Below are 12,369 nucleotides of genomic sequence, written 5' to 3' on the forward strand. Positions count from 1 at the left end.
TACCATCAACGATTGGCCTGCACTTAGCAATCTGTCCGGATAGTCGAATAAGGGATACCAGGCATGCACTCATTGTCTAGAAGAAATCGATAGCTTGTATCTAAAAAATTGTAGGAAGGTCGTGTACATGGGTCATCGTCGATTCCTTCCCCTCAACCACCCCTTAAGAAGAAAAGGAAAACATTTCAAAGGGGAACCAGAAACTCGTGCTAAGCCTATATTCCGAAATGGGAAGCGTGTTTTCTCGATGGTGAACGATGTCCATGTCGTGTTTGGAAAGGGCCGTGGAAGCAAACAAGTTCCGAATGATGAAAACGGCCATGCCCCAATGTGGAAGAAGAAGTCCATACTATGGGAGCTCCCATATTGGGATGTCCTAGAGGTCCGCAACGCAATCGATATGATGCACTTGACGAAGAATCTTTGCGTGAACCTGCTAGGATTCCTTGGTACGTATGGGCAGTCAAAAGATACACTAGAAGCAAGACGTGATTTGAAAGAAACAAAACAACGAGAAGACCTACGTCCTGAGAAGAGAGAAAATGGACAGCACTACTTACGTCCTGCTAGCTACACTCTCAGCAAAGAGGAGAAGGAAAGCATGTTTGATTGCTTGAACAGTATGAAGGTACCGTCCGGTTACTCCTCGAATATGCAGGGAAGAATTAATATGAAAGAGAAAAAGTTCACAAACCTAAAGTCTCATGATTGCCACGTTTTGATGACCCAGTTGCTTCCAGTCGCGTTGAGGGGTATTCTACCAGAAAATATAAGATTAGCAGTGGTGAAGCTATGTGCCTTTCTTAATGAAATTTCATAGAAGGAAATCGATCCAAATAAGCTCACAAGGCTACATAATGATGTGGTCCAATGTCTTGTCAGTTTTGAGATGGTCTTTCCACCTTCGTTCTTTAATATTATGACCCACCTCCTGGTTCATATTGTGAAAGAGATAAACATTTTAGGCACTGTATTCCTACACAATATGTTCCCTTTCGAGAGATACATGGCAGTCTTAAAGAAGTACGTTCGGAATCGTTCTCGGCCAGAATGATGTATCGCCAAGGGCTATGGAACAGAGGAGGTCATTGATTTTTGTGTTGATTTCATTGATGAACTTAGTCCGATTGGGGTCCCTATGTCACGCTATGATGGGCGATTGGAAGGAAAGGGCACACTAGGTAAGAAATCTAATATCATCCCTGAAAGTGAAATCCGCAAAGCAAATTTCACCGTTCTACAGAATTCATCCCTCGTGGCCCCATATATGGATGAGCACATCAATATTGTCCGATATGAAAACATAGGGAAGTCTAAGGCATGGATTACACGTCATTATATAGATAGCTTTGCGGTTTAGCTGAGAAGAAAACTCATAGGTGACAGCACGATTGGTGTACAACTACAATGGCTTGCTAGGGGACCATCGGCCACAATCATGCAATACCAAGGATACGAGATCAATGGATATATGTTTTACACAAGAGCCCAAGATGAAAAGAGTACGAACCAAAATAGTGGTGTGCGTATGATGCAATAGGCCAGGATGGAAATAAGAATAGCTACTTTGGTGTCACAGAGGAAATATGAGAGCTTGACTATGGCCCCTTGAAGATTTCTTTATTTCGATGCCAATGGGTGAACCGAGCAGGTGGCGGTGTAACGATAGACCGGTATGGAATGACTATAGTGGACTTCAAAAAGATTGGATATAAAGACAAACCATTCGTCCTCGCCAAGGATGTGACGTGGGTTTTCTATGTGAAGGACATGGCAAGCAAACCTAAAAAAATCAAGGCAAGTCCGACGACGAGCCAAAACGCCACATAGTTCTTCCAGGAAAAAGAAAAATCGTTGGAGTTGAAGACATTTCGGACAAGTCAGAAGACTTTGATCAGTTTTACGACCGTCCTCCATTCTGTGTCGATGTTGACCCTGGCATCCTGTTGTCCAAAGAGGACGCTCCTTACTTACGCCTCGATCATGATCAAGGGACATTCGTAAAAAGAAAGGTTGTCAACGTTCCATTAAACAATGATGTGTAATCATTATGTTATACTTTCATGTTCATGTAACCAAGTGATTGATGTAATATATTGTAACATCCCAAAATCTATTGAAATAAATCACGCGCTAAAATTATTTCAAAAGTTTTTTTGTCGTTAAAGCTCGAACCATTTTGCCGCCCGATCTCCCGATCTTTCGAAGGACCCGATCCTGACATCTGAACCCCGCGGTCACATCCCTCTGTTCGCCCTCGTCCCGCGCGCCGCGCCCAACCGCGCACGCGTGACCGACGCCGCGCGTGGCCGACCGGGGCCGCGATCGCCGCCGGCGCGCGCTCGCCCCCCTTTTTTTCCCCTTTTTCCCCTTTTCTTCTCTTTTTCTCCATTTTATTTTTCCTTTTTCCTTTTATTTTTCACCTTTTTTCCTTCCTCCTTTTTATCTTTTCTTTTTCTCTCTTTTCTTTTTTTCTCTCCTCTCCCTCTCTCTCCTTCCTCTCTCCCCTTCTCTCCCGCGCACTGCAGAGCAGCCGCTCACAACGCGACGCCCCGGCCGCTCCCGGCCCGGCCCTCGCGCGTGCCTCCCTTCCCTGCCGCGCGCACCCAAGCCCCTGCTCCCTGCTCGCGCGCGCTCACTCATGGCCACCTCCACACGCCCACGCACGCGCCCCGTGCACGCGCTCCACGCTGGCCGCGATGCCGCCGCACCGCTCGCCGCGCACCGCCGCTGCCAGGCCGGTCCGTCGCCACCCCCCCACATACGAGCACGCACGCGGACTTCACGCGGCCGTGCCGTGACGCGCGCGCACCCACAATGCCTCGGCCCTCTACACGCGCTCGCCCGACGCCCCGAGCCGCGACGCCGCGTGCCCCACCGTACGCACGCGCACCACGTGGCCACGCCGCCCGCCGTGCCGCCCGCCGCTGGCGCCCCGCCCTCGCCGCTCGCGCCGTCATTCCTGTGCCCGCACAGCGCCCGGCCCCTCCCACGTTAAACCGCCGTGAGGCCCGCTGCCGAGCAGCAGCGCCGCGCCCTCCGCCATCGGCACAAAGCCGCCTGCCTCGCTCACGCCTGCCCGTGCCAGCCTCGTCGTCCGCGCGCTGCTCCACGACACGCGCGGCCGGCCGAGCACCATTAAAGGCGCTCCGCACCGCCCGCCGGGTCGCCACCGCCGCACCCCCATCACCACCGCCTCGGCCGTCTATAAAAGGGGCCAAGGAGCATCCCGCTGCCTCCACATCCGTGCTCGCCTCCCCAAGCTCCCCTTCCTAGCTCTGCAGCGCCGCCGCACCGAGCTCCGGAACCCGCCGCCGCCCGCTCCCGTCGTCCCGCCTCCTCGCGTCGCCCCGGCCCGAGGTGAGGCCGGGAATCAAACCGCCTCCTCCCCTCCCTATTCCCCCTACTCCGGGCCGTCATCGAGCCCTGGGCCGCCGAAATCAGCCTGCGCAGAGGCCTCCTCCCCTCCTCTGTTCCCTGCCGACGGGAGGAGGAAGAAGGGGGCAAATTTGCCCCTAGGCCCACCCCTTCACCCCTATTCCATTAAGAGCCCCCCCTCTTTATTACCTTTCCAAATAAACCCCCCTTTCTTATATTACTAAAAACAAGCCCTTCATCTATACAAAATAATTATAACTAGACCCTACCTATTTTCTAAAATAACCCTCATAAATCCTAGAATCCTAATCAAACCCCTGCCTTCTCAAGAATAATTGCAAATAGGCCCTTGGACTCTGATTTAACCCCTAAACCTTTATATAACCTATCATTTTATGTGCCAAACGACCTCAGATCGACCTAAAACTTTATCACGCCTCTCATAACATAGTTTTGAACATGCCATGAGGAAACCACCCAAAAATATTACTCTGAACTCCATATCTTAACTATTTCCGATTCGAGCTCAACGATAAAACTTTTATTTCTGTTTCTTGATTGTGTGCATGTTTGTATGCGTCGTAGATCACGGTGTGAACGAGGGAGAACCCGTTGATGAGCAGTACTGTGAGCCAGTGAACGAGATCCAGTTCCGCGATCCCGAGCCCGAAGGACAGTGCTTCGACCAGGACCTCCCTGAAGGCTTCGAAGACGGCAAGTTCAATCCCATCCCTTGATGTATGTTTTGTCCAAGTTTTTATAAACACAACCTATTGGCCTGTTTTAGAAAATTGCATATATTTTGCTTGCTGAAAACCCGGTTGGATAGCCACCCCTTGATTTGTTATGACCCTTCCTTGACCACCTAGATTAATGTCTGAATGTGTTGTTTGGACGTTAATCACTGCTAGAATGCTACGCTTAGGACCTTAAATTCAATACAATTTGTTTTATAAAGGAAAATGTGTGAGTATTTGTGACACCTCCGGTGTTTAGCACTGTTTAAAACATGCAATTAATAGAAAATGACATGTTAAACCCCTAAAATTCTCAATTACTTAAAAGCCCGAAATCCGTTTAAATGAAACCAAAAAGTCAACTCTCACACCTTGGCTCAAATGAACTTTTTCCCAAAACGAAAGTTGTAGAGTTTGACAAGGTAAACAACTTTCATATTCAAAGTTTTTCAAGTTATAACATGAAATTTGGAGTTAACCCTAAAAAACAGTGGGTTCATTAAACTTGAATTCAAATTTTCAACTTTCAAATTGTTGGTCAAACGAAGTTTTGTCTGAAAGGAAAGTTTTTGAGTTTGAACTAAGTCAAACTGTTGACCTTTCCTTTCTCTCTCCACTCCCTTTCTCTCTCCTTTCTCTCTCTCCCTCGCTGACCCTCCCCTTCCCTGAGCGCGCAGGCACTCGAGCGCGCCCGCGCGTGCGCTCGCTGCGCTGCTGCCGCCGCGCTGCTGACCCCCACCCCGCTCGAGTGCACATGCCCGGACCCCGCTCGCTGCCGCCCGCACGGCACCCTCGCCACCAGCGCCCTGCGCGCCGCGGCGCCATCACTGCCTCGCCGCCGGGACACGCCACCGCGCGCCCTTCCCCGCCGTTGACTCCGCGCACGCATTCAAGCGCTCACCCGCCCTCGCTGTGCCCCTGCTCGATTCGGTGGCACTCCGCGACGACGGCTTCGCGACGCGCCGACGGCCATCAGTGCCGCCCGGCCTTAACCCCCCTCCTGCCGAGCTCTCTCCTCCCCATTCACTTCACCACCTCGTGTTCCAGCTCCTCCCCTCTCCATTCCGCCCCAAGCCAAGCCCCCACTCCCCTCCCCGCATCCTGGAACGCAGCCGCGGCCGCCATTGTCGCCGCCGAGCACCACCCCGTCGCGGAGCTCCCTCCCCCGCCCTTCCTCGCCTCCAATGGACCCCCTAGATAGCTTCTCCTCGCCGCCGTGAAGCTCCACGACCCCTCGACCACCCCCCAGGCCGCCGGAGTGCCGCCGCCCGCTACAGCCGCCGCCGCCGCCGCTCCCTGTGCGCCGCCGGCGCGCCTGCTCCGGCCATCTCCGTCGACGATATCCCCCACCCACAGGTAGAGCTCGGTGAGCTCTCACCCCTGGACCCCATCCCCGCCGCCGGCGAGCCTCCTCCTTGCCGGGAAACACCCGCCACCGCCTCCTCTGTCCCAGCTCCGGCCAAGGGCTTATGTGCGAGCCCCCAAATCTTTCCAGGGGCCTAGATGCAAGTTTCCATTTCCTTTTTCTTTTGTTTTGGAAAACAGAAAACTTGTAAATTCGTTTAAAATAGTAGAAAAATAAAAAAAAAATGAAAACTCAACTGTTCTGAAATATTTGAAAGGAGATCTACAACTTTTACTACATGTACTTTTTGATTTGCTCAATATTTTTTGCTTTATTTAAAATACAAAAAAATATACCTTTTATTAGATCTCAAGTTTCAAGCATGAGATGTTAGCCATTTTTGGTCAGTTGGTTACTTGTTAGATGTATAACCTTGTGTAAAAGTTTCGTGGACAGTTGACATGCCTAGCTATCAGTTTATTTAAATCTTGATGTATGCCTAGGATAAATAGTTTTATTTATCCAAGTTGTTATGATATGATTCATGGGTTCAAAGTTTTACAGTACCTGCATTTTCGTTTCCAGAGCCTAAAGAAAAAGTTTGAGAATTTTTAGTTAAACCCAACTGGACCAAATGATTTTTGGTGAGGCTATATACATTAAATCATGAAAAATAGTTACTGCACATGAAAAATTCTAATAATTTTTCTAGTGGTTAACTTTGAGTATATAACCATTCTGGTAAAAGATGAGGCTCTGGAACTTGCTATAACAGTATGTGGAATTTAATTTTGATCCATGCAGCTATACATAGTGCTATTTTTCATGCCTTGTGTAATGCTTATTTAAATCTGAAAGTTTTACAGTAGACTTACCATAAGTTTAGGAGCACTCAGTAAAAATTTTAGCATCTTTACTTGTAGGGTTTGATCTGTATAAATGAATCTTAATCCTAGCAGTGGCTGCTTAATGCATATTTAATAATTAATATACTCGCTGAAAATAGCTGAAAATTTTATGGCAGGTTTGTACTTGAGTAGTTGACTCTCCATAAAAATTTCATCTTCAGAAGCTATACCCATCAACTGTTTTAAATATTCCATACTTGCACTTGATAATAATCTTTCTAGAAATAACAAAACCCTCACTTACTTAAGGGGTAATAATTAATCTAGATAATACTCTATAAACGGTTGCCCAAGGAGATGTAAAGAAAATATTTTACAACTCTTTAGTGATTAAATTAAGTTGTTATCATCACCACAACTTACGCATATGCATTCGTGTAGACTTGACTACTCTCGCCGATGGTACGTACGAGCTGGTGCCGGAGTCCGAGAGTGAGCAGCGTGAAGCTCAAGTTAATCTAACTAAAATCACTGAAGACCTGAACCCGAGTTCAAAAGAGCCCAAGGCTAGCTCCGCTCAGGAAGGCAAGCCCCGGAGCATGTCCTATCTATTTTAAATTTATGCAACTGTTTATATCCCTATTTTATTTGTGCATTTAAGTTGTAGGAATTGTTTGGAACCTTAGTTGCATGATCCTAGGTACCTATGCTTGAACACTAGTATGTGTAGGTCGCTAGTTGGCTATGCTAATGGTTCGGTAGAAGTCGAGTGATTTTCTGTCACTCGCGAGCCCATAGGAGTTGAATGCTTACTACACACTGCAATATAAGGTCTACGGGCGGGGTTGTTGTACTTGTGATACCCCGTCTGTTTAGTGAAAATGGATAAGGCCGCGGTGTGTGGTAGCGGTGGTTAAGCGTTTGAACGTACTAACCACATGCCGAGAATATGGTAATTGGTAAGCTTAAGTACCTGATGGAACCGGCCGTGGAACATACTCCCCACTGTCTGGTTTTGGTCACGCACGGGTGCAGGGCACCCTAGGGCGGTGGGCCTGTTTCATGCCCGGGGAAAAAAGGGGAAAAGTAGCGTGGATGATTGCATTCCCCATGCGTGTGTTTAGGTCTGCCTGGCCAGGTTAACAAATTCGATTCGAATCGTCCGTTTCTCACGGATATTGAGACTGCTTAACCCTTTTGGCACATAGAGTAAGAAGTGGAACATTGATTATGAGGAATATGGTTGAATGATGAAAAGTAATGGTCTTTCACCATGCATGCTATTGGATAGATGCTAATGTAGAATGGTTAATCAAACTAGAACTTGAAAGCTAAAATCGGAAAATAAGGACTTACTCTTTATTGCTTTCAGCAAAAACAAACCCCTCAAGCCAAAAGCCTTGCATGTCTAGTTAGAGGATAAAATATATCCTAGTTGGGTAAGCCTTGCTGAGTATTAGTATACTCAGCCTTGCTTGTGGCTCCACTTTGTTTTCAGGTGATACGTTCGAAGACCAGATAGCTAGTTTGACCTGGCCGTGTGTTTTACCTCCTGGTTGGTCGGTGGAGTGGGATACGACCCCGACTAACGATGACAATGCCGAGTGATGTCATGTACGGGCTTCATCATGACATCTTGTATCGTCGTTTAGCACTCGCTTTATGTCCGCTGCAGTAAACTCTGAACTACTTCAATTTGAACTTCAAGTACCTTTCGGAGATTTCGAACTTGGTTTGTAATAATTAAGTTAAAACTTTGTAATGTAATGTATCTGTAAAATGTTGTACTCTCTGGACTCACCTTCATGTGGGTTGCATGTAAGCTTTGGGTTCGATCGACGCTCAGGTGGATTTTTCGGGACTTTACCCGACAGCCCTGCCAGATTACTCCGTTTGAAGTGCGTGTTAGCCGGGATTACCTTTAAGGTGATGGTTAGCACACTTGAGCCGGATTAATTTGGGCGGTACTACCACAGTATTTGGGAAGGGAAAAATGTGAAATTTCGAAAGTTGAGTTAGACGTGATGGATGGCATTTCTGTGTGATTTGTCGTTGGTGTGCTCGTGCCTGTGTGGCAGAGCAGGGAAGGGAGATAACCATCTTGTCACCCCTAAGGACCGACTTGGTGTGTCATCTCACCTAACTCCACTATCGTGCAAACCACTCGACCGTTGAATGGGCAACGGCTTAGCATAAACCCCACTAGTTAGTCTGATAGCCATCAGGAGAGCTGAGAGCAACGGGTGATCAAGGAAAAGAGATTAGCTCTGTGTGACTTATGCCCCGGTTAGAACCTCTGTGATAGGTCAATGACCACTTGGTGCATCCCGTGATGGCTAGTCAGGTCTAGCTAAGGTGGGTAATGGCTTTGTTGGGATCTGCACCGACACTAAGGTGATCGAGTTGCGGTACCCCGCTTGTGGGTAAAGTTGCACACCTCTGCCGAGTTAAAACCTATTCGAATAGTCGTGCCCATGGTACTGGGCGAGTTACGGTGTGGTCACATAACTAGTGTTTATTTTGGGATGGGTTGGCGTGAGTTGTTTCGGAAATGTGTACGGCAGTTGTGCCATGTGCTACGGCGGATGAGGAGTCCGGTAGCAGCTTAAAATTTGGGTACTGTGTGGGCCAACACTATGTGTTAGTCGGTACAAAGGAAAGATCGCTTTGAAAATCCTTTCTTTCAAATGAACCCCTGCATAAAATATTGTTTTTCCGCAAATTAAACCCTAGCCTGATCCTTGATTTAGCCTGTGCATTATATACTGTTTATACCCCCTCCGTGGGTGTGGTTGGACTTGCTGAGTACGTTTGTACTCACCCCATTCTTAATTTTTATAGAGAAAGACCCAGACTTCGTTCCAGAGGACGTTGAGTAGGGTACCATCCTGCACCAAGCCTTGCCTGTGGATTAGGGTCACCCGCAGGAGATACCGCATGGCGCAAGACTCTGATGACCCTCTTTTTATAATTAATATTGTTGTGTGGGTGTGGGTTGTAATCCTCGCGATAGTGGCGCTTCTCTGCCCATTACCGCGTAGAGTTGTACGGTGATGAACCATCTGATGTAATAAATGTGTCATCAGCCTCCTGGGACTGATGTTTGTATCACATTTAAGCCTTCTCTTATGAGAGGATGCTTCATATATGGTGTATGAAATAACTTATATTTTAATTTTTATGCATTTATATAATAGTTTGCACAGAAAACACAATTGAAACAGATATAAAAAAATTTAGACTCAATATGATTAATTAATTAAGTGCATACTCAATGTGATAAACATAATTAAAACAGAAAATCTATTTAATTAAGTGCATGCACATATATGATAAAACACCCAAAAAACAGAAAATCTATTTAATTAACTGTTTAATTAACATGTATGAATAACTGAGATTTTAATTTTTTTATGCATTTATATAATAGTTTGCACAGAAAACACAATTGAAACATAATAAAACTATTAATTTTTATAGTTACAATAGTATTTTTTTCTTACAAATTAAGTGCTTAAATCATTATTTTTCATTTTTTTAATAGTTACAATAGTTACAAATTTTGAACTCAATACGATAAATTAAGTGCTTAAATAGTAAATATATTCATATATATACATTTGTATAATACTATACACACTAAAACACATTTGACACACTAATATAACAAATTTTGAACTCAATATGATAAATTAAGTGCTTAAATAGCAAATTTATCTATTTTATAGGCCTTTATTGAATTTATTGCACATAAAACATATTTAAACGAATTGAAATACTTTAAATTTAGTGCAAAAACTAATATTTATTAAGATTAACGTATGTTTAAAAATAATAATATAATTTTGCATGGTGAAAATAGTACATATATCTATTTTTTAATCGTTTATTGAATTTTATCGCACAAAAAACATATTTAGATGAATTACAAAATAATTACAAAACTGAAAAAGACAGAAACATTTTGGCCATTTAGTACCGGACCATGGTTGCAGCCGGTACTAAACAACCTCCCAAAATTTTCCCACCTGTTGGGGACGTTTAGTACCGGCTGGGGCCACGACCCGGTACTAAACGGGGCAGCTTAGTAGCGGGCCGTAGCACCAGCCGGTACTAAACTGCGCAGAAGGCAGTTTAGTACCGGGCGCAGCTATGGGCCAGGACTAAACTGCCTCCTCTATATAATGGGGGGACTTAGCGTTCGTCGCCATCCCCCCCCCCCCCCGACGAGATCGTTCGAAGCCGGTCGCCGCCACCGCCGTCCGGCCCCCTTCGCACGCGTCGCCCGAGGCCCTCTGCACCGCCAGCCCCCACGCCAGCCTCCTCTGCGCCGCCCTGCACCGCGGACGTCGGCCCCGCGCCCTCCCGCGCGCGCTGCCGCCGCCCGTCGTCGTCCCCTCCTGCGCCGGCCTCCTCCCCCGCGCAATCACCTCATCCGAAGGTGTCCTCCGTCGCAGCCGCCGCCCCTCCGTACGCCGCCGCCGCCGCCTCCATCGACCGCGCAGCACGCCCCCTCCTCCACGCTCGATGTGCCGCCGTCCAGCCTCCACCGCGCCGTCGCCCTTGGCGCCCGCCATGCAATCTTCTCCGGCCGCGCCGCCCGCCGTCCTGCCTTGCTCTTCCCAATCGCCGCCGCGCCGAAGAACCGCCTCCTCGCCTCCCCGACGTGAGCCCTCGGGCTGACGTCAGCACGACTCCATACTGACGTCAGCCATTTTTTGTAATTAGTTAAAAGGGTTATTATAATTTGTAAAAAATTGAAGAAAAGTTGTAGAAATTTTAGAAAATTATAGATATTTGTTCAAATTGTAGTAAATTTGTTGAAATTTGTACAAAATTTGTAGAAAGTTGTAAAAAATTGATAGATATAAATGTAGAAAATAGTAGGAAAATGTTAGGAATTGATACGCAATAGTGAAAATTGTAGAAATTTTAGAAAATTTGTAGAAAATTATAGATATTTGTTCAATATATAGTAAATTTGTTGAAATTTGTACAAAATTTGTAGAAATTTGTAAAAAAATTGGTAGATATATACATAGAAAACTTCATGTCTTTATGGGCTTCACATTTATATCTTATAGTAATTATGGATATTGTACAAAAAATCTTGAATATTGTAGAAAACTTCGTGTCTTTACGGGCTTCACATTTATATCTTGTAGTAATTATGAATATTGTACAAAAATCTTGTATATTGTAGAAAACTTCATGTCTTTACGGGCTTAACATTTATTGTTTTATTTGATATTGTTGAATTGTGTATTTTATGACATGTATATGATGTAAATTTTGTCGTGTACAGCTTTATCTATTGAATTTGTAATTTTCTTTATAAATTTTATGTTGCTATACTATAAACAGGTGAAATTAGTAGAAAATATTAGAAATTGGTGAAAATAGTAGAAAAATAGTTGAAAATCTTAGAAAATTCAGGGCACATTTTATAAAATTCCAGGGCACATTTTATATAAGATGTATATGATGTAAATTTTAGAAATTTTGATCTTGTATGCGTTGTACGACTTTATTGAAGGTGCACTTGTAAATTTTTTATACATTGTCAATTAGTACAAAATTGCATATCAAACATATGTTGATTCACATAGGAAACGAAATGAAACCCTTTCACCGTGATGACGACGAGGCCTTTCTTGCGGACATAATTGGTACGGGCACGCACCACTACAAAGAGGATGCTGCCGAGGACGATGGCAGCCAATACCTTAACGATACTGGCGATGGCGATGATAACTAGACAAAACAAACGACTGTGCAAGATGATAGCGCAGAGGTATATACAATTCGTGCTTATATATATAAATATACGCATTAATTCTGTATGTAAGTACAATGCGTACTAAATACATATTTTTTAGGCATCCGGATCGACTAGGAAACCAAAACGGAAACGAGGGTCGAAGAAAATCATGGAGGGGCACACTATTATCACTTCATTGAATCCTAACAGTGAACCAAAGTCTCCGAAGGGTGTGAAGACGACGGTGGTGAATCAATGTGGATGTTATGTCAGGGATCACATTCCCATTAGCTTCAAGCT

Source organism: Panicum virgatum, chromosome 7K (genome assembly GCF_016808335.1).
Source record: "Panicum virgatum strain AP13 chromosome 7K, P.virgatum_v5, whole genome shotgun sequence".
NCBI classification, from domain to species: domain Eukaryota; kingdom Viridiplantae; phylum Streptophyta; class Magnoliopsida; order Poales; family Poaceae; genus Panicum; species Panicum virgatum.